Source organism: Diadema antillarum, unplaced genomic scaffold (genome assembly GCF_040938485.1).
Source record: "Diadema antillarum isolate AM-2024a unplaced genomic scaffold, OU_Dant_1.0 scf00000180, whole genome shotgun sequence".
NCBI classification, from domain to species: Eukaryota; Metazoa; Echinodermata; class Echinoidea; order Diadematoida; family Diadematidae; genus Diadema; species Diadema antillarum.
The window spans coordinates 1,473,047-1,497,058 of NW_027271069.1; the positions used below are offsets into that span (position 1 = coordinate 1,473,047).

The 24,012-nt window shown below is 37.7% G+C and overlaps 1 long non-coding RNA gene across 1 annotated transcript; it reads left to right on the top strand.

The window, feature by feature from the left end:
* The first annotated feature begins 10,071 nt into the window (after positions 1-10,071).
* On the top strand, positions 10,072-13,665 carry LOC139723100 (uncharacterized). Its single transcript, XR_011710322.1, has 3 exons — positions 10,072-10,810; positions 11,955-12,020; positions 13,383-13,665. It is a non-coding gene; the product is annotated as an uncharacterized lncRNA (long non-coding RNA).
* Positions 13,666-24,012: the final 10,347 nt, after the last annotated feature.

Sequence of the window (24,012 nt, forward strand, 5' to 3'; positions counted from 1 at the left end):
ATGTTTTATGTCTTTTTCTTATGAATTGCAGTCCACTCTGGCTAAGGAAACCCCAGTAAATGGAGGAAACAGCGGAAAAGATGCTCATGAAGATATGGAAGAATCTGTGGTAAGTAATACCTGCAAAGGGTTTCTATAGGGATCCTCAATGAAAATGCTGATAGCTCAGCTATGGTATGTCCTCGTTTGAATATGATAACAATTTCTGTGTCAAATTTGCAGTGTTATGTCCTCATACATTTATTGAAACAAGTTCATTGTTGTATTTGCAGTGTAATATTCTCACACATTTTTGCAAACAAGTTGTGTGTTCTGTAGTGCATCAGGGGTAGGGGGATGTCTATACCATTGCCAGCACACTGCACCAAAAATGCAGTAGAGAGGAAGAAAAAGAAGAGAAAAGAAGAGAAATTAGCATAGGAAGCAATGTAATGTCCTCATTCATATATATAAACAATTTCTTCGATGAATTTGCTGGTTTAATGTCCTCATATAGTTCTGTATTTCATTGATGAAATGTTTCATGTCTTTTTCCCATGAATTGCAGTCCACTCTGGCTAAGGAAACCCCAGTAAATGGAGGAAACAGCGGAAAAGATGCTCATGAAGATATGGAAGAATCTGTGGTAAGTAATACCTGCAAAGGGTTTCTATAGGGATCCTCAATGAATATGCTGATAGCTCAGCTATGATATGTCCTCGTTTGAATATGATAACAATTTCTGTGTCAAATTTGCAGTGTTATGTCCTCATACATTTATTGGAACAAGTTCAATGTTGTATTTGCAGTGTGATATTCTCACGCATTTTTGCAAACAAGTTGTGTGTTCTGTCGTGATTCAGGGGGAGGGGGATGTCTACACCATTGCTAGCACACTGCACCAAAAATGCAGTAGAGAGTAAGACAAAGAAGAGAAATTAGCATAGGAAGCAATGTAGTGTCCTCATTCATATATGTAAACAATTTCTGTGTCAAATTTGCAGTGTAATGTCCTCATACATTTATTGCGACAAGTTCAATGTTGCATTTGCATCGTAATATTCTCACATATTTATTTCTCTCCTAAACAACTTTGTTCTTTCATGGATAGGAGGGGGAGGGGGAGGTGTATGTCTACACCCTTGCCAGCACACTGCACCAAAAATGCAATAGAGAGAAAGAAAAAGAAGAGAAAAGAAGAGAAATTAGTTTAGGAAGCAATGTACTGTCCTCATTCATATATGTAAACAATTTCTGTGTTAAATTTGCAGTGTAATGTCCTCATACATTTATTTCTCTCCTAAACTACTTTGTTCTTTAGTGTATAGGAGGGGGGAGGGGGAGGGGTATGTCTACACCCTTGCCAGCACACTGCACCAAAAGTGCAGTAGAGAGAAAGAAAAAGAAGAGAAACTAGCATAGGAAGCAATGTAGTGTCCTCATTCTTATATATAAACAATGTTTGGATGAATTTGCTGTTGTAATGTCCTCATATAGTTCTGTATTTCAATGATTAAATGTTTCATGTCTTTTTCCAATAAATTGCAGTCCACTCTGGCTAAGGAAACCCCAGTAAATGGAAGAAACAGCAAAAAAGATGCTCATGAAGATATGGAAGAATCTGTGGTAATTAATACCTGCAAAGTGTTTCTATAGGGATCCTCAATAAATATGCTGATAGCTCAGCTATGATATGTCCTCGTTTGAATATGATAACAATTTCTGTGTCAAATTTGCAGTGTTATGTCCTCATACATTTATTGGTACAAGTTCATTGTTGTATTTGCAGTGTAATATTCTCACACATTTTTGCAAACAAGTTGTGTGTTCTTTAATGTATCAGGGGGAGGGGCATGTCTACACCATTGCCAGCACACTGGACCAAAAATGCAATAGAGAGAAAGACAAAGAAGAGAAATTAGCATAGGAAGCAATGTAGTGTCCTCATTCATATATGTAAACAATTTCTGTGTCAAATTTGCAGTGTAATGTCCTCATACATTTATTGAAACAAGTTCATTGCTGTATTTGCAGTGTAATATTCTCACACATTTTTGCAAACAAGCCGTGTGTTCTGTAGTGCATCAGGGGAGGGGCATGTCTACACCCTTGCCAGCACACTGCTCCAAAAATGCAGTAGAGAGAAAGAAAAAAAAAGAGAAAAAAAAGAGAAATGAGCATAGCAAGCAATGTAATGTCCTCATTCACATATATAAACAATTTCTGTGTCAAATTTGCGGTGTAATGTCCTCATACATTTATTGAGACAAGTTCAATGTTTCATTTGCAGTGTAATATTCTCACACATTTATTTCTCTCCTAAACTACTTTGTTCTTTAGTGTATAGGGCAGGGGGAGGGGGAGGGGGAGGGGGAGGGGGAGGTGTATGTCTACACGCTTGCCAGCACACTGTACCAAAAATGCAGTAGAGAGAAAGAAAAAAAAAAAGAGAAAAGAAGAGAAATTAGCATAGCAAGCAATGTTATGTCCTCATTTATATATATAAACAGTTTCTGTGTCAAATTTGAAGTGTAATGTCGTCACACATTTATTGAAACAAGGTCAATGTTGCATTCGCAGTGTAATATTCTCACACATTTATTTCTCTCCTAAACTACTTTGTTCTTTAGTGTATAAGGGAGGGGGGAGGTGTATGTCTACACCCTTGCCAGCACACTGCACCAATAATGCAGTAGAGAGAAAGCAAAAGAAGAGAAACGAAGAGAAATTAGCATAGAGAGCAATGTTGTGTCCTCGTTCATGTATGTAAACAATTTCTGTGTTAAATTTGCAGTATATTGTCCTCATACATTTATTGGAGCAAGTTCAATGTTGCATTTGCAGTGTAATATTCTCACACATTTATTTCTCTCCTAAACTACTTTGTTCTTTAGTGTATTGGGAGGGGGGAGGGGGAGGTGTATGTCTACACCCTTGCCAGCACACTGCACCAAAAATGCAGTAGAGAGAAAGAAAAAGAAGAGAAAAGAAGAGAAATTAGCATAGCAAGCATTGTAATGTCCTCGTTTATAGATGCAAACAATTTCTGTGTCAAATTTGCAGTATAATGTCCTCATACATTTATTGAAACAAGTTCAATGTTGCATTTGCAGTGTAATAATCTCACACATTTATGCAAACAAGTGCTGTGTTCTGAAGTGTATCGCGGTGGGGGTGGGGAGGGGGAGGGGGAGGGGCATGTCTACACCATTGCCAGCACACTGCACCAAAAATGCAATAGAGAGAAAGAAAAAGAAGAGAAATTAGCATAGGAAGCAATGTTATGTCCTCCTCATATATGTAAACAATTTTGTGTCAAATTTGCAGTGTAATGTCCTCTTACATTTATTGACACAAGTTCACCGTGCATTCGTGATGTAATATTCTCACACATTTATTTCTCTCCTGAACTACTTTGTTCTTTGGTGTATAGGGAGGGGGGAGGGGGAGGGGGAGGTGTATGTCTACACCCTTGCCAGCACACTGCACCACAATGCAGTAGAGAGAAAGAAAAAAGAAGAGAAAAGAAAAGAAATTAGCATAGGAAGCAATGTAATGTCCTCATTCATGTGTAGACAGTTATTGTGTCAAATGTGCAGTGTAATGTCCTCATACGTTTATTGAAACAAGTTCAATGTTGCATTTGCAGTGTAATATTCTCACACATTTATTTCTCTCCTAAAATACTTTGTTCTTTAGTGTATAGGAGGGGGGGGGGGGAAGGGTGTGTCTACACCCTTGCCAGCACACTGCACCAAAAATGAAGTAGAGAAAAAGAAAAAGAAAAGAAAAGAAGAGGAATTAGCATAGGAAGTAATGTAATGTCCTCATTCTTATATATAAACAATTTCTTTGATGAATTTGCTGTTGTGATGTCCTCATATAGTTCTATATTTCAATGATGAAATGTTTTATGTCTTTTTCTTATGAATTGCAGTCCACTCTGGCTAAGGAAACCCCAGTAAATGGAGGAAACAGCGGAAAAGATGCTCATGAAGATATGGAAGAATCTGTGGTAAGTAATACCTGCAAAGGGTTTCTATAGGGATCCTCAATGAATATGCTGATAGCTCAGCTATGATATGTCCTCGTTTGAATATGCAAACAATTTCTGTGTCAAATTTGCAGTGTTATGTCCTCGTACATTTATTGAAACAAGTTCATTGTTATATTTGCAGTGTAATATTCTCACACATTTTTGCAAACAAGTTGTGTGTTCTTTAGTGATTCAGGGGAGGGGTATGTCTACACCATTGCCAGCACACTGGACCAAAAATGCAATAGAGAAAAAGAAAAAGAAGAGAAATTAAGAGAAATTAGCATAGGAAGTAATGTAACGTCCTCATTCTTATATATAAACAATTTCTTTGATGAATTTGCTGTTGAAATATTTTATGTCTTTTTCCCATGTATTGCAGTCCACTCTGGCCAAGGAAACTCCAGTAAACGGAGGAAACAGCGAAAAAGATGCTCATGAAGATATGGAAGAATCTGTGGTAAGTAATACAGTCAAACCTTGTTATAAAGAGCACTGATCTAACAAACTCTTGTTATAACAAGGTATTTTTTCTGGTCCCAACTCTTTGTATTCTATTGTATTTTATGCCCTGATATAACAAAGTTTTGAGAGAAAGAAGTAATTTCTCTGGTCCCAAGCACCTTGTTATAACGATGTTCCACTGTACCTTCAAAGGGTTCCTATAGGGATCCTCAATAAATATGCTCAAATTGCTTACGTTGTAGTAGTGATACATGTATGTCCTCGTTTTAATATGTAAACAATTTCTGTGTCAAAATCCATCCATAGAGATGATGCAGAAAATACCAAAGTTTAGGTATGAAACATATTTAGGGTTGACCATAAGTATGTGGCATTGAAAGTAAATTGAGACTTCTCAGACTTTCATGACATTTCTTCTGTTCCCCAATGTTAATTAAACATGTAAATAATTTGTTTCCCTCCCTGTTTTCTTTTCATTAAAATTTACTTTTCCCAGGGTTTGGTTTCTTTCAATTGTTAGATAACTAAGTGTGGTCTATCAGTAGATTCTAGTTCCGTGGGGGGGGGGGGGGGGGGGGGGGGGGGGGGGGGGGGGGAGGGGGTGCTGTAAAAGAAAGAAGCAAATATTTAAAGATTGATGTGTGTTGTGTCTGGTATCATGTCATAAAGTGACTTATAGAGATGACTCTTTATGGGGGGTATTAATAGAAATAGGTGATAATTATGAGGAGACATTCCTCAGCTATTTTCAGATCCAGCTTTGCTTGGCAAAATATTTCATTTTGATTATTGCATTTGCATTTACTTTGTGTTTTATTTGTTTCCATAGGAAGAAAAAGATGATGATGATGATGATGCTGACCCAACATGGGTGAATCCAAGTGGAGTCAGCAGTGATGATTGTGATTCTGATGTCTTTCCATATCGCTTACCGCGTACATCCAGAGCAGCTCATCCATATGAGGCTAATACTAGTCAACCTGGCTTTACACATAGGTCAGAATCAGAAAACTATGCTGGAAATCAAGAGATGGACATACCGTGTACATCCAGAGCAGATCATCCATATGAGGCTAATACTAGTCAACCTGGCTTTACACATAGGTCAGAATCAGAAAACTATGCTGGAAATCAAGAGATGGACATACCTTGTACATCCAGAGCAGATCATCCATATGAGCCCAATACCAGTCAACCTGAATCAGAAAACCATGCTGGAAATCAAGAGATGGACATGGCAGAGAAACCTCAGGATATCAAGGTTCTAACAGCAAATAATGCAACTGGAAGGAAGTGGGACAAACGTCACTTTTGTGTCTTTTGTGAAAAAGACACACCAAAATTTGCCCGACACATTGAAATGCATCATTCCAATGAAATTGAAGTGAAAAGAATCATGGCACATCCAAAGAAGTCAAAGAATAGGCATAATTTACTTGAGATTTTGCGCAATAAGGGCAACCATTCTCATAATCTTCAAGTTCTAAGAGAAGGAAAGGGTCTGATCATTCCTTACAAACGACCAACATATGAAACAGCAGTGAAAGACTTCTTGCCTTGTACTCAGTGTTTTGGATGGTTCATTAGGAGTGACCTATGGAAACACAGAAAGAAGTGTGTTGGAAGCGAAATAAAGGAATCTGGAAGTTTTCAGTCTCAATGTTCCATGATGCTGCCAATGCCAAAAGAAGTGCCTGTAAGACTTCGGGATGAGGTCTTCCGTCGAATGACTCATGATGATGTTAGTTTGGCAGTGCGGCATGATGATTTAATCATAAAGCTAGGTGCACAACTTCTGTCAAAGTTCCAGGATTCAGAAAACCATTACAACTATGTTGGACAAAAGTTGAGGGAAATGGGTCGGCTACTCCTTCAAATGAGATCTATAAGACCAGGCATCAACTGCTTGTCTGAGACCATTGACCCACAGGTGTTTGATGATGTGGTCAGAGCTGTCAACAATATAGCAGGCTTGGATGAAAGCTCAGGGAAGTATAAGACACCTTCACTAGCGCTGAAAGTAGGACACTCACTCAAAAAGTGTGCCAGGATTCTTATGGCTGATGCACTGAAAAAAATGGACACAAGTCAGAAAGAAAAGGCTGAACAGTTTGGTGAACTGTGCTCTATTGAATGGGCTGAGAAAGTTTCAACAGGTGCCCTCAAGACTCTGTACGCAGCAAAGAGGAACAGACCAACAATAATTCCTTTGTCATCTGACATACAAAAGGTGCACAAGACCATCCAGGGCCAGGTGCAGGAGTCAATGGCACACATCACAGCAGGTTCTGTAAGCAGGGAAGATTTCTCCAAGTTGGGTCAAGCTATGCTTGCCCAGACTGTCCTGTTTAATAGGAAGCGTAGTGGAGAGGTGGAAAGGATGACAGTAGAAAACTACAAAAAACGTACTGGAGAAGTCAACAAAGACGTTCTACAGGGCCTCAACAAGCTTGAAAAGGAGCTTTGCAAGAAACTGTCAAGAGTTGAAATACCCGGAAAGAGAGGGAGAACAGTTCCTGTGGTTCTGACGAAGGGAATGAAAGAAGCACTTGATGTTTTGGCAGATGAAAACGTTAGGCAAGATGCTGGAGTCCTAGAGTCCAATATGTACCTGTTTGCACGCCCAGGTTGTACCACACCGTATAGGGGTTGTGATGCTGTGAGAAAGTGTGCTCAGTCGTCTGGAGCAGAACATCCAGAAAACATCACATCCACTCAGCTGAGGAAACATGTGGCGACCATGTCCCAGATATTATGTCTGAAGGACAATGAACTGGATGTACTCGCCACCTTTATGGGCCACAACATTCAAGTACATAGAGAATTTTATAGATTGCCCGAGAACACACTACAGGTAGCTAAGATCGCAAAAATACTGCTGCTAATGGAAAAGGGACAGATGAGCGAGTGTTCTGGGATGTCCTTGGACAGTATCAATGTCAATCTTAATGGTGAGTACAAGTATTCTTAAACATCTTTATTCCAAAACACTTTTCATTCTGATATACGAGTACAACATTAATCCACAGAGGCTTATTCATATATGCTGGAAGTATACATTCACCCGCATGTTCCTAGAGTTGTGGTAGTACAGCCCAGTGTAGTGAAAAAAATATCCTGGTTCATTCGATGAGGAAAAGGGAGGGGGAAGGTATCTAGAAACCCATGGAATGATTTTTGATCCAGTTTAGTTCTTTAGATCTATTGACAGTCACAGTAACACAGAGGTACAAATTTCAATGTCTGGGAGTATGACATCTTTTTAAGACATTGTACAGGAAATGATCACACCCACTTTTCGAAAGAGTGCTGAAAGGCAGTGTTTTAGTATTTTTCTTGTAAAATATGCATAGAAGAAAAACATACGTGAGAGAGAGAGGTGTGCCACTTTTGTTTCTCATTCCCACTCAGTTTCTTCGACTCTTTTTTCCTGTAGTAGCGTTGCAGCTCATCGCAGATATGTTGATTCAGTTGCATTTGTTGCTGAGCTTGTTGTTGTCTGTACTGGCTGATCTGACTCGGTTCAACATAGTCCATCAAGTCAAGACTCTCCTTGATCTTCCTGAAGAGTTCATACTTCTCACACCCTTGAACCAGAATGTAGAACGTCTCTTTGTCCTTCTTCGCCTTCTTTGAGAAAGATGTAACGCCCACCACTAATGTCACTTTGCTCCAACCTCTCGAGGGGTTTACTATTTCTTCTGAGGTGCTTTGGACCTCTCAAAGGCTTTCTCTTCCGTTTTCCAATCCCTCCCTGGGCAAGCGCACACCCTGACATCCAACACCTGACGTCCAAGGATATTCCCACTCTTGTTGTCTAGTGTGGAGACCAGCTGGATCTTTCTCCTGTTGAGCCCACCTACACATGATGTAAAACATTTGAAGGTGAAGAGGTACTTGGAGTACTCTGTGCCCACTTGAGGTGCGGTGTATAGGGCCACAAGGCTGTGACGTCCAGAGGAGAAATCTGTATAGTAGGCTGTTGAGGGATCATTTAACATAATTAGAATGACAGCTACTGAAAGTGCCACATACCGGAGAATTGTGCTTTAAGTAGGTCAACCTTTCTGAAGTCAACTGTCTTTCTAAAATTTGAAACATTGGACAAACCCCCTCTCCCAAGTCTCTCATCTCTCTATTTTCACTGCAGAGTCGTGTGAAGAAGACGATGCCCCTGATGGAGATGTTCAAGAAGATGACCAGTCAAGTAGACGTAAGTTTATTTAATGGGCAATTCCACGATAACACTGTGACACTTTTGATTAGATTTTCACTCAATAAATGTAAATAATAAACAAACAGTGAGACTTGAGAACAAAGTTTTATTGTGTATCTATGACTATCATCACAAGCAACTTTGAAAAGAAAAGAATGAATAAAACTTCACAGTGATAAATGAGTTATGAGCTATTAATTAGTACCATAACACCATGACGCAAAATGGACATGGATATTTGCGCACTTGATTTTCTGTCCAAACTCTGTGAAGTTAATGAACATTTTGAAAACATGGTAATGTTGAATGGGTGTATCAGAGACTCAATGACAATAACCAAGTAGAACCCAGTGAAAGAAAATTTTGATTGACAGTAGAATTGTGACTTAGATTATAACTAAGTGCACAGTAATACCGTGACTGTAACAACGTGACTTCAACAAAGTGTGTACAAACTGTATGTAAAATCTTATTGTCGTACTCACAACTCATATATTTTTCCCTGTAGGTAGTTAGAAGCAATCATTTACAGTGAATGTTTGACATAGCTGTGTAACACGTCAAGATAAAACAAGACATGATTGAAATTATAAATCACTAATAAAAAAACAAAATAAGGTAAACTTTGAACTGTAACACTGACACTTTGATTAGATTTTCACTCCATAACTGTATTAAAATAATAAACAATCAGTAAGACTTGAGAACAATGTTTTATTGTGTATCTATGACTATCATCACAAGCAACTTTGAAAAGAAAAGAATGAATAAAACTTCACAGTGATAAATGAGTTATGAGCTATTAATTAGAACCGTAACACCGTGACGCAAAATGGACATGGATTTTTGCGCACTTGATTTTCTGTCCAAATCTGTGAAGTTAATGAACATTTAGAAAACTGGTAATGTTGAATGGGTGTATCAGAGACTCAATGACAATAACCAAGTAGAACCCAGTGGAAAGAATTAATTGACAGTAGAATTATGACATAGATTATAAATACATGTTCTGTAACACAGTGACTGTGACACCATGAGTTCTGAAAAGTGTGTACAAAACGTATGTACAATCTTATTGTCATATTCACAACTAATACATTTTCCCCTGTAGTTAGTAAGTAGCGATCAATTACAGTGAATGTTTGACATAGCTGTGTAGCACTCCAAGATTTAAAACATGACATGAATGAAATCATAATCCACTTATAAGAATAACAAAATAAGTAAAACTATGCACTGTAACACTTGTAAAATATGCATAGAAGAAAAACGGACGAGAGAGAGAGAGGTGTGCCACTGTTGTTTCTCATTCCCACCCAGTGTCTTCGACTTATTTTCCTGTAGTAACGTTGCAGCTCATCGCAGATATGTTGATTCAGTTGCATTTGTTGCTGAGCTTGTTGTTGTCTGTACTGGCTGATCTGACTCGGTTCAACATAGTCCATCAAGTCAAGACTCTCCTTGATCTTCCTGAAGAGTTCATACTTCTCACACCCTTGAACCAGAATGTAGAACGTCTCTTTGTCCTTCTTCGCCTTCTTTGAGAAAGATGTAACGCCCACCACTAATGTCACTTTGCTCCAACCTCTCGAGGGGTTTCTTCTGAGGTGCTTTGGACCTCTCAAAGGCTTTCTCTTCCGTTTTCCAATCCCTCCCTGGGCAAGCGCATACCCTGACATCCAACACATGACGTCCAAGGATATTCCCACTCTTGTTGTCTAGTGTGAAGACCAGCTGGATCTTTCTCCTGTTGAGCCCACCTACACATGATGTAAAACATTTGAAGGTGAAGAGGTACTTGGAGTACTCTGTGCCCACTTGAGGTGCGGTGTATAGGGCCACAAGGCTGTGACGTCCAGAGGAGAAATCTGTATAGTAGGCTGTTGAGGGATCATTTAACATAATTAGAATGACAGCTACTGAAAGTGCCACATACCGGAGAATTGTGCTTTAAGTAGGTCAACCTTTCTGAAGTCAACTGTCTTTCTAAAATTTGAAACATTGGACAAACCCCCTCTCCCAAGTCTCTCATCTCTCTATTTTCACTGCAGAGTCGTGTGAAGAAGACGATGCCCCTGATGGAGATGTTCAAGAAGATGACCAGTCAAGTAGACGTAAGTTTATTTAATGTATCTTAGAGTTACACCTTGTTTGCACACCATCCTATTACTGATATTCAGTTACTTTTATATTTATATTGCATCTGGCATCATTTCTTTTTTTTAAACAACTGTGTCCTCATGATATTCAAATTAAAAGAAGTTAAATGTACCTAGAAATACATCTACTGACATCACAGATATTTAACTGGTTAGTGTAGTGTTTGGTCAGTAATCCATATCTCAAGGTTTCTCAAAGGAATTTGTGTCTTCCAAACTTCTTTATTATATATTCTACTTCATTTTTTGCCAATAAAGTATTTCATGAAAACATTGTACTTCATGAAAATATGGGTGTATGGTGGGTATCCCTATGTCTACATGTAACATATCATAAGCTGAAATTGAGTAAACATGTTATTAGTAATGTGTCATGCTTAATCTTATTTTGCTCTTTCTGTTATCTTGAAGAATGTATGCATGGCCTAAATTTTGTATGCCTTCGCCCACCAAAGGTGGGTGCTGGAGGGATTATGTTTTCGGGTTGTCCGTCCGTCAGTCTGCTGTCTGTCCGTCCGTCGCGTTTTTGTTCTCGTGATGACTTCAGAACCATTTGACGAATCAACTCCAAACTAGGCTCATGTATGCATATGGGAGGAACAATGATCTGATTAGATGAGTGGGTCTCAAGGTCAAAGGTCAAAGGTCATAGAAGTCATATACATAAAAATGGGTTGTTCTCACAATAAGTTAACCATTTGACGGATCAACTTCAAACTTGGCTCATGTATGCATATGGGGAGGAACAATGGTCTGATTAGATTTGAAAGTCATGAGGTTAAAGGTCAAGGTCATAGATGTCACTGTATACATGAAAATTGCCCTTTCTCACGATAATTTAAGAACCATTCGATGGATCATCGTCATATATGGCTGACACGGTGTCATTTGAATAAGACCAATTTCCTACTTTAAATGTATCCTGATACATTTCCCATAATTAAAAGTGATATTCATGCACACTGGAGTGGTATGGTGCCATGGTATATTATTTGTAGTAATCTCAGATATTAAATGCAATAAACAGCATTAAGTTGTGTGGAGTGATTTAGTTGGCTATAAGATTGTACTTTGTGTTGCAACTATTTTTTTTTTCTAGAGCCCTCAGATGAGAGGGATGGAACTAAGTTAAGCAAGAGCCATGGAATTGGAAAGAGATCAAGAGGTAACTATTAGTACATATTTTTCTGATGGTCCTATTTCAACTTGGAAAAAGTTAAAAGCAAAGAACATGTATTTAGAAAGTTTAATAGAAAAGTACGAATGAATACAAAGTAGTCCAATTAATATCTGGGGGAGGGGAAATGCTTTTTCATTGGCTTTTAAAAGAGGTGCAAAAAAAGGCACAATAGAGAAAGAAAAAGAAGAACGGAAGAGAAGTTATAAATTCAACAATGGAATGTCCTCCTTTGTATAGGTGAAAAATGTCTGTGTCATATTTGCAGTTTTGATGCCCTCATACTTTGTGCGAACAAGCACTGTGTTTTTTCTTTGCTGTTTAATGTCCTCATACATTTATGGCAACAATTTCTGTGTTACATTTCTGTGTAAGGTCCTCGTACATTTATGCATACTAGTTCTGTGTTTCATATGTAACATTAATCCAAACAAGAACTGTTATTTTTGCAATGTAATATCCTCATGCATCTATGGAAATAAGTTCTGTGTTACATTTCTGTGTAAGGTCCTCGTACATTTATGCATACTAGTTCTGTGTTTCATATGTAACATTAATCCAAACAAGAACTGTTATTTTTGCGTTGTAATGTCCTCATACATTTATTGAAATAAGTTCTGTGTTACATTCACAGATGAATGTCCTCACAAAGTTGTTCAGTAAAGTACTGTACTACATTAGGAATACAGAATTTCTACACAGACACATGAAATTTTGTCCCAAATATTTCTCTCGCCTGCATAGTAGAAGCGAGACATAGGCGCCGTTTTTAAATGGCGGCGTCATCGACATAAAAAAACCTAACCTAAGGTTAAGTTTTCGAATTTTTAACATAATTTAGAAAGTATGCACATGCACATTCTATACAACTTTTAGGGATATTAAAGAATTTGTGTGATATTTCCATGTCACAAAGTCAAGAATGTTGCCATGAATTGCATAATGCAGGGGAGACTGCCAGTTGCACTCCACTTGTGCTAATTTATATGATTTTTTTTTTTTTTTTTAATACCACAGCCAAACTAAATTTGAAGGAGGTGTATAGGGATCAGCGTGTGGTTGGTCGGCTGGTCCGTCCGATGCAAATCTTCTTCCTCAGTTTCTGGGCAATGCTCATAAAATTTGGCACACACATTGGTCTTATGGTGAAGATATGCAAGACCTCTTTTTTGAATGTGTCAGAAACTGCATTGCCATGGTAACGGCATATGGCAATAAATCAGGTAGAAATATTGCGGATCGAACTACTTCCTAATTTTTCAAGCAAGACGTCATGTTTTAATGTGTTGGAAACTGCATTGCCATGGTAAATTAATGTAGGATATTAATGGGTTGTTTTTTTCTTCCCAGAGCTCTCAGATGAGAGCGATGGACCGTGTGGGACTATGAAGCCAAGCAGGAGCCATCCTGTTGCAAAGAGATCAAAAGGTAACCATTACATGTAGTTCATATTTTGCTGGTAGTCCTATTTTAAGGGGGTGTATTTACTTATCTCTCGGTCAACCCAAAGGTGGTGCCAGAGAAATTGTTTTTAGGTTGTCCATCCATAGATCCATCAGCTTAACCTAATCTCAAGAACTGTTTGAGATTAAAACTTTGAACCTGTTCAAAGCATGTATCACCCTGGGAAGAAAATCTGGAGATCTAGAGTATGAAGGTTAAAGGTCACAGGTCAAATTTAAAGAAATTTCAGGTTATAGCTTCTTTAACCCGTTGCCTATGGGAACCGGGTGGGCCCTGTACAAAGTCTATGGGGATTTACAGAATATAGTAGTGAATGGGTTAATATGATATGTCAAGGTAGTGAAGAGTCAAGACAACATACCTGTCGCGCTATGTTCAGGTTTATAATTCTATCACAGTTAAGTTACGTGTGAATACACAGAAAGTTGACTCAGACGTGAATCCATTTTGTTTGTATTAATCTTGAAGACCTTATTGGAAGCAAAAATTTGAATTGACAAATTAAACACTAATGGAATGCTTGTAAGCTACAAAATACAACAATGCAAGTTTCATGCATTTTCACGGATTGCCAGCCGAGTATTTACTTTAGAACTCAAATTCACAAGCTCTGAAGATGGGCTGTATTGCATTGTACATCAGCCAGAATTCTCTGACATCGTCTCATGAGAACTAAGGTGTGATTACTTGCGTTAGTATTGTGTTTGTTTACTAGCCGGTTTCACGCAACTTGCTACAACCAATGACGTCACAGGCTTTGGAAAGGAAAAGACGACTGGTTTTTGCCATTTCTGGTCGCTAGGAGGTGCATATGAAAATTGTGACTGTAATTAACATATTTGAGCATTATAGATAAATTTCTTCTTACATTTAAGTTCTTTAGCTCACAAGCTTTCTATTGATTTATAATAAGCCATTCTTTGAGGTTCTACTATAAAAAATTCAAATTCTTGATGTGGAAAATAAAAAATAATCCATTTTTTCAATGTAAAACCAATGTAATCACAGCCTTGCTCTCTCATGACATGATGTCAGATAATTCTTCTTCTTCTTCTTCTTCTTGGTAAGCCCACGTCCTTCACTGGAACATGTGAGGGGTGCAATGAAGCCTATATTTGAAGCTCGCATATTTTAGTGTTGCTGAAGCAAAATGCTCAGCTGGTAAGCGGTGAAAATGCACGAAACTTTCATTGTTGTATTCTACTTCTTAGCTTTCTACTGATTGGTTTTGCTTCTGAAATGGTCTTTAAAGAATACTGCATGGACAAATTACCGCCATTTATTTTGATTCTTTTACCAAGCTTAAAATACACCACACTATTAGTAATTCAAGTGGGACAATATAGGGGTTTGAAAAAGGTCAAGTGAAAAAATGATGAAATAATACCTACCAACTGTACCTGTTTGACAGAGACAGTCCCTATTTCTCGGGTTAACAGGAAGAGCAAATTTCACCCTTCACAAACTTTTTTTGTAAAAAAAAAAAAATAGATAAAAATTTGTCCATAGTAATGTATAGGGAATTCAGGAATGTCCCAGTGTTTGACATTTTCTGAATCATTTGTCCCAGTTCCTTGGTTCCATGGTTTGCACGTACATATATGTGACATCTGTACATTACTAAGTAAAACAGATTTTGAAAAGTTTTCAATTTTAGTCGAATTTTTGCATCACATGTGGCTGTCCTGAAGTTATCAAATACGTACGTGAATTCTTTTCACTCACCTACAAAAGCTCTTCTTTTCTTTTTCTTTTTTTCAGCTGAACGTATTACCTGGACAACAGCCCAACAGCATGCTGTGGACACATTCTTCAAAACAAATTATAGGACTTTCAAAGTCCCAGGGAAAGTAGAATGCATTGAGTGTCAAGAGAAATATCCTGTACTTGCGAAACTACCCTGGACTAAGATTAAATACAGGGTTTATAACATTATCAAACAAAAGAAACTAAATTCTCATTGAATTCCTCTTAACTCAATGAGGAAAAGAATACAAGAGCTATATATGTACACACACAAAGATATGGGTCGCAATTATTAGGGATCACCATGATGAAAATCATAGCTGCAAGAAATGGTTATGTGTATAAACTTCCATTGAATTATCAAACCATGAACAAACATTCCATGCACAATTGCAAATGTTTTGCATGACTAATTGTATTTTCTAAGAAGGTGTGAAAAGAAACTCATCACATGACACTTGTGAAAGGTAAGATATCATAAATTCATTGCTGAAATAAAACAAACATCACAATTGTATCTATCCTTCCTAAGAAGTATGGAAGTTATTGACATTAGATCTGCATGTTATACCATGGACTGCAATGGATTATTTGTAATCAAAGAGAATGTGTGTGTGTTTGCATTTAATTTTTTTAACAAAGTGTATAAAGGAGGAAAGCGTCCACTTGTGCAGTATACTACATCCACATTTTATAGATGTATTGTGCATTACTTGAAGCGGACATGTTTTTGTAGCATATCTGATATCTGTCCTAAGTATATTTGTGTCAAAGGTCAAACAAAATATTCTATATTTGCCCATTATTTGTCAATAAGCAATCATTGCCTTCACAGGAAGTGAAGAGGAAATAGAAGAATAAGGCATTCACTTGATTAGATTTAGGGTGAAATTGGCCTGAGGTCAAAGGTCAAGGTCGGATCATGAAATTTATCCGTTTACGCGATAACTCAAGACTGGAACGAGCAAATTTCCCCAAACTTGGTGCAAGGATGAAGTGTGATGGGGCAATCACTTGAGTAGATTTGGGGTGAAATCGGCGAGAGATCAAAGGTCAAAGATCATGGTCAAATCAAGAAATTTATCCGTTTACATGATAACTCAAGACTGGTGGGAGCAAATTATCCCAAACTTGGTCCAAGGATGTTGTGTGATGGGGCAATCACATGATCAGATTTGGGTTGAAATCAGCATGAGGTCAAAGGTCAAAGGTCAAGGTCAAAGCAAGAAATTTATCCGTTTACATGATAACTCGAGACGGGAAGGAGCAAATTTCCCCAAACTTGGTCCAAGGATGAAGTGTGATAAGGCAATCATTTCATTAGCTTGTTAGTTAACTCAGCTGGAGGCCAAAGGTCAAATCATGAAATTTATCCTTCAATGCAATAACTTCAGACTGGAAAGAACAAATTTCCCCCAACCTGGTCCAAAATGATGAAGTGTGATGTGGTAATCACTTGATTAGCTTTTGAGTGAACTAGGCCAGAGGTCAAATTTCAAAGGTCTAGTGAAATGCTCAAATTTCACCCATTTTCCACGTTTAAAGTGGCTCCATGTACTGTCCTGAAACTCTTTTTGTGAAAGCCCATTGTCTACAACATTGCACTGTTTGCATCGGACGCTAGGGAGCGTTGCTCAGGGAGACAAAATGTGTCAATACGATTAGGTTGTGAATTCAATTTTGTTTGTGTGTTATGCATGACGTGCATTTGATAGTTATAGGGACTACTTTTGAAATGTAGGAGAGCCCTTGTATTTGTTTTACTTTTTGACAATTCGTAGCTATTGTGTTTGTGTGTGTTACGATGGATATCGTATCGTTTTATAGTGGGATTTCTGGAATATAACCCGGATTTGGCTGGCATTACTGTTGGACTTGGTGGGGATGAAGTATAATGTTAATTCCCAAAATCTCAAAATGAGGCTGGGAATGCACTGGAGAAATACGGGCCAATTATTAGGAACAGTAGGGATTACCTTTTTACCTTTGCTTTTCTGTTAACCTCACAAAGAGACTGGGATGGATGCATTGGTAGCAGAGAGGGTTGGCCTTTGCGTTATAAAATTTATCTGTATGTTGCAATAGTGGATTTTCATTTCTTAGTAGTTTACTAAGATATACGTCCCATTGCATGAGAGCTTACTGATATAATAACTTTGCCATTATATTAAGTACATGCACCATGGAAAAATTGATTTTGATTGCTTGCTGAGCTCTGTTACCATGGTAGTTACCATAATGGCAACGTTACCATGATAGTATTTATGCAACGGGACCCTGGAAAAAATCCATTGGGCATTACTGACATTATTTGTTCCTTTGTTTTGTTATGGTTTTTTTATTAGGGTGTGTAGAGGTACCGTAAAATAAATACTTATCAATTTCTTGGTGCTTAAAGAGACACTGTGTACAGTCATTGGGTAAATGCTATGAAGATGATGTGATTTGTTTGTTAGGGATACATGTAATGTGCAGATTTATGTAGGTAACTAAGGTTTGTGGTACAGGGAATCCAGAATTGTTGGGATCAGTTAGGTAGCACTTACATAACTTCTTTTTCTCCCTCTCTCTCTCTCTCTCATTTTTAGGTAGAGGGATAGAAGTTAAAGAACAGAACATTAGCCTTGCATAAGTTTAAAAGTGGATATATGCAACACTAATTTTTCCCCTTGTGTTGAACCAATTATATGTAGTTTGCACATGAGAAAGTATGCTTATGTACCAATGTAGTAATCTGTTTAACTTGTCATTTATAATTTCTATGCTAGAGATGAATATTAAAAAAAGAAAAATCGGCCCTAGAAGACAAAGATTCTAAAAATATTTTTTTGGTTGATTTATACTATGCTTTTTGAGTTCTTAAAATAAATCCTTGGTCGTGGACAACAAAAGCCATCACCTGGGCATTTTTTTTTTTTTTTTACCCGATTTTTTGTAGTTGAAATTTAACGAAGTCCTTCTGTAAAGGGGGTTTTCAGGTTAAGTTACTTCTGTCCTTTCAAGTGAAATGAAGAGGTGATTTCTGGAGATTTTTGCATTCCATCAAGATTTTGTACATGTAAGAGAAAAGTTGTTTATACATTATGAATGCCTGACAGCATGTATGTCAAGTTCCTTCTTCCCTGTTGAGTTTTATTAAAAAAAAAATTGTTAGAAAACAATCTATATGAATATTTGTAGTGGATGAATTTGCTTGTATCTGAATTCTATAAGTAAAATGGAACCTTGTTATGATAATCTCCTTATGATAGCTAAAATTACCTAATGTAAAATGCATTTATATTACTGCTTTTTTGTTTTGTTTTTTGTTTTTTTTATAAAGAACTGGCCCAGGGCCTAAACGTACTTGATACACGTTACACAGAATGATTTTTTGTTCCTTTAAAGTATGGTTCCACCTTATTGAATTATTTCCTCATCTATTTGGCTTTTATTCTTTCTTTCAGAGGTGTTCCACTGTTAACTGAATCTCTGTCACTTGTCTGCTTGTCTCTACGAATAATTCTGAAACAGGCCAAAGCACAATAACTGTATTAAAATCTTAGTCTTATTGCTGTTCACTGGATTGCAGTAAGAATATTAATGATGATGATGTTAATGATAATAGCAATAATATTCAAGATTCAAGATTCATTTATTTCACTCATCAGTATAAAAATACATAAAAGTGCACAGTTGCACATGATGATCATACATAATTATAAAGTACATACAAATCTGAATGAGTGAGAATCGAGATGAAAGATCATAAGGAACTTGGCTGTTCGACCCCAAAGTCATAAAAATCATACCAGGATTTCTGGCATTTACAACACACACACACACACACACACACACAAAGATGAAGAGGGGCTGGGTTGCAGAGAGAAGAGAAATGAGAAGAGAGAAAAGGAAGAGATAAGTGAAGATGAGAGAGAAAAATAGAGTTTGGAAAATTGAAGAGATTATAAAAATGATAAAAAGAAGAAGACCACTGTGTTGTTTGAGATAATAATAACAACAATAATAATAATCATAATAAAGATAATACCAAAAGTACTCTTTTCAAAAGATACGAAGTCCATGGTACACCAAAATAAACAAAACAGTACAATGAGAAATTTAAAAAGGGATTAGAAAAGATGCTTGTTTCCAGATACACGTACTTCTTGAATGTTGTGAGAGTTAATAAAACGAAACGTATGAGGACATTAAATTGTATAGGAAACACATACCGGGTTTGCAAAAGCTTTCGAGGACATTACATTGCAAAGGTAACACATATCAAGTTCGCGTAGACTTATAAGGACATTAAATTGTACAGGAAACACAAACCAAGTCTGCAGCAACGTATGAGGACCTTACATTGTACAGGTAATTTACACAGACCGAGTTTGCATGAATGTATGAGGACATTGCATTGTAAAGGTAACACAGATCATGTTTGCATAAACTTATGAGGACATTAAATTCTATTGGTAACACAGACCGGGTTTGCAAAAGCTATCGAGGACATTACACTGTATAGGTAACACAGATCAAGTTTGCATAAATGAATGAGGACAATGAGTTGCAAAAGTAGCACATTCCAGGTTTGCATAACTGTATGAGGACATTGCATTGCAAAGGTAACATAGATCAAGTTTGCGTAAACTTATGAGGACACTCAGTTGTATTGGGAACACAAAACGGGTTTGCATAAACGTATGAGGACATTTCATTGTATAGGTAACACAGACCAGGTTTGTAAAAACATTCGAGGACATTTCATTGCAAAGGTAGCACAGATCAAGTTTGCCTAGATGTACGAGGACACTACACTGTATCTATAACACACATATCCGATTTACAAAAGCGTTCGAGGACCTATCATATGCGTTTAAAAAGAACATTTGTATGAATATTTATGAATGTGCAACATTATTTTGGAAAGGAAACAAAGTACGTAGGAGGACGTACAATGTAAAAGTGATTTACCAAAGCCCTATTGCATTATAAGTTACGATTAAACACTCAACAATAAAATTACCGATCTTTAAAAAGTGAGGCATGTTGGAGATTTTACGACTCAAAAGGGGGGCATGTTCAAGGATATATTTTTCAAAAAAAGCGACCCATCTGAACGGCACAGGCCGGTATACAATATTAGGCGAGTGCTCCCCCTAAAGAATAATAATAATAAATGGACATTTCATTATGCTTTTCAATGTATAAATGCATAAACTGTAGCTATTGACCTTAGTCACAGAAATCTTATTTTGTTAGAATAGCAAGTTTTAATCAAACAGAACCCAGGTTTGCATTATAATGTCTGACAAATGTAATTGTGTGTGGTTGACCTCTGTCGAATGTTGAAACATAAAATGTTAACATCAGAGAAAGCTATCTCGGACGTATACCAAAACGAGAAATCATGTCCTCTGATGTATAGGTCTATGATTATTTTGTAAACTTAAAAAAACGCGCGTAATCTTGTGAGCGTCGTTAAAGGCATTCTTTTTTATTATGAGTCTTTTAACCGCATGACGATTGAGAGCTAAATAACATCTGTCCTCAAGAGGAGGTAGTTTGTCATGGTCCTCGGACATACTAGGCATGTACGTATGTGTGTGTGTGTGTGTGTGTGTGTGTGTGTGTGTGTGTATTGTGAGCTGCATGATATGTGATGTGTATGATTTGTTGTGTGTGTGTGTGTGTGTGTGTGTGTGTGTGTTTGGAGTATAACAATACAATATGTAGGAACTGTGCATGTGTGGTGGTTGTATAGTGGTAGTGGTTTGTTTGTCTGTGTGTATACGTGTGCCTGTATGCTTGCGTGTGTATGTGAAATATAGTGGCGCTACTGTGGCATTACAAACGCCTTCAGAGTGTATGAGCACGTGTTTAAAGAATTCACACCAGCGTTGATCTAAAAATAGTATGGGTGTGTCAACCAATATTATGAAATGGGTTCAAGAATGTAGCCAATAGGAAGCGCTGAAATGAGTCACGTGTGCTTTGGTTATTCTAGTCCCATCGCACTGCTTGTTAAATCCACCGTGGTTAAATCCTATTGCCGATCGTCTGTGCGCGCGGCGGCTCCTTTGAATTGTACGCATACATACAGTACGCGCTGTCAATCCTGTAAACAACTTCTAGTTCGGGCTGCCGGCCAGCCGGCCGGCCTTTCTTCCCTTGTGTATAACATGTGTGGCGTACGTATACTCTTATACGTACACTTTGTACAGTACAGTAGACCAAGCGTTGTGGGACCGGACGCGTACATGGAGTCACTTTGAAGGGCAAATCCAACGATTTAGCAGGTTAATTCTCACCCCGTTTTCAGAGTATGTTGTCTAGTAGGCCTATATGAGGAGTCTATATCAAGTCTTTAAGGTAAAGGGTGCATATTATATGTAAAATAAGTAAGTTTTCATGCGGGAACTTAAGTGTCCGGAAACCCAACCCCTCATCATACTTATACTGTATGTGCGGGATTTCCGAGTGCGACGTGCGTAGCAGGTTAAATGTTTGGGACGAACATCTTCGGACGTCTTGACCCACAAAGGTACGTGAAAAACGCTGAAAAATGCTGTTGGTTTTCGAATTTTCGACCCATTTTATAAAACAAATGATGCACAGGATTATTTCGTGGCGTTAGTAGAGGCGTAGCTCACTCTCGGGTATTTACAATTTAGTGCATGTTTCACAGTTGTAAATACCCTCGAGTGCACTATACGCCTCCACTAACGCACTCTATCCTGTGCATCATTTGTATATCAGCGGTGAGGCGGGCTAGGCGAGAGAGAGACCGAGAGAAAATACATACGAGGGAGGTACCCTCCCCAAATGTTATTTGTCTTTGTTCATTTTTCACTCCAGTCATTTTCTTCCATCAGTCTTATAAACTAGAACGTCCATACCACTCATCTTTGTCCCAGAATAGGTTTGGCATGCTCTATGCATGAGCGAATAATTTCCACACGCCGTAAAAAAAAAATGTCAATCGTTAGTTGATTTTAGCACAAACGAACTGCCATTGCACACCGCTAATACATACGTAATACAAACAAACACCAACAAACACTCAAACAAATCCTCATAATGCAAATAAACCAACTCAACACTTTTTTCCTTGATATTTATTGATTTCATTCAAATCATTCATAAATCGACCCATTCTGGGTGTAACATGAACAAAAAAAAAGTTACGAATGGCAATTCGAAACACAAACAAATCCATTTGTCAATGTATACCACAAATAATATCACTTCAACATACATAACTCGATTATAGACCAACCCTACTAATAATTTCTTCATGAGAAAGTTTTGACGTGTATGGCCCTACCAAACCTATATTCCTTGAATATATTGGTTTGAATCATGTAACACGGAACACCTTCTCACTTACAAGGGCATATACATAAAAAAACACAAATACATTACACAAATCTAGAATGAAATCAGTCATAAAAAAAAAACCGACCACCCCCTCCTGAGCGTTCGGACGAATGAGCCTTCAGAATAACAAACTTTTGCAATAACGAAATGTAACCCCCTTCCCACATACCGACGCACACCCGAACCGATACCACATTCCTTCCTGATGAAACGATTTCCCATTGTTGATAAATAAGACATAATGGACCGTATGCAGAAAAGCAGCTCCGCCCGCACGCAAGCTCCACTCCGAATTCATAATCAAATACAAATCTGCCAAACTCATCAAATTCAAAGCTGCTGATAAAATCAATATCAACGTTTATGCCAGCAACAGCTTACTAGGTATCCCTCCCCACGCGCAGCTAAAAAACACATACACAAAAAACTGACATAATGAACACATTCTTCCATCACACACACACACACGCGCACAAACGGACACCAAATTATCATGTGCACGCGCACATACACACTTCCTTGAAACCTCACCATGACTTTTTACATGGCATGTTTGCATGGATGTAGCCATGTAAGCTATAGTATTTCAATGATTATGTCCAGAACGATATTACCCAGCAAAATGTGCTTCGAGGGCGGGCGACAATCCGTGCCGCCAGCCCTCGTCACGGATTGTCGCCAGGCGACAATCCGTGACGGGGGCGACAATCCGTGTAGGGGCGACAATCCGTGTCGCAACATGTGGCTACACGACTAACTTATAATACTTTATACAAATATTTACAATGTTTTAATTCAATTCCAGTTGTGGTCGCTGGGGCATCACGTATCAAGTATCAAGGATAGGAAATAAAAGACTGGATCATTCATGCCTTAAACAATGCCAATAAAATTTAAACTGAAGTTTCACAGTAATAATGTTTTTCATCAATTCAAATCATAAAAAAGTCAGTTCCAAAAGATAGTCTACTCCCCTATACACTTTAAACAATTCTGACTTTATAGCCATAAATGAAAACATTTTTTGGCCCCTATTTGTTGATAAAACCGATCAAAGCAAACAAACATTAATTTAGATCAAATGTGGCAACTGATACAATCTTCTACAGACAAGTCCTAAATCTAATATAAGCGCGCGTGCACACACCCATGCACACACACATACACACAGACACAGATAACACAAATTAATAAAAAAAATACATGTTTGTGTGGTTCAAAGGCCTTTAACTGCAATACCTTCTTTTTCGTGTTATGCATACCGTATTTTTTCTTTCATTTTTCTTGATGCTGTGTTGGTGTGTGTGTGTGTGTGTGTACATATGTTTACATATGTTTACATCAACAATACGATACCTATCTCATATTTGATTCATGAGGAAACCATGACGCAATCATTACATGTTTT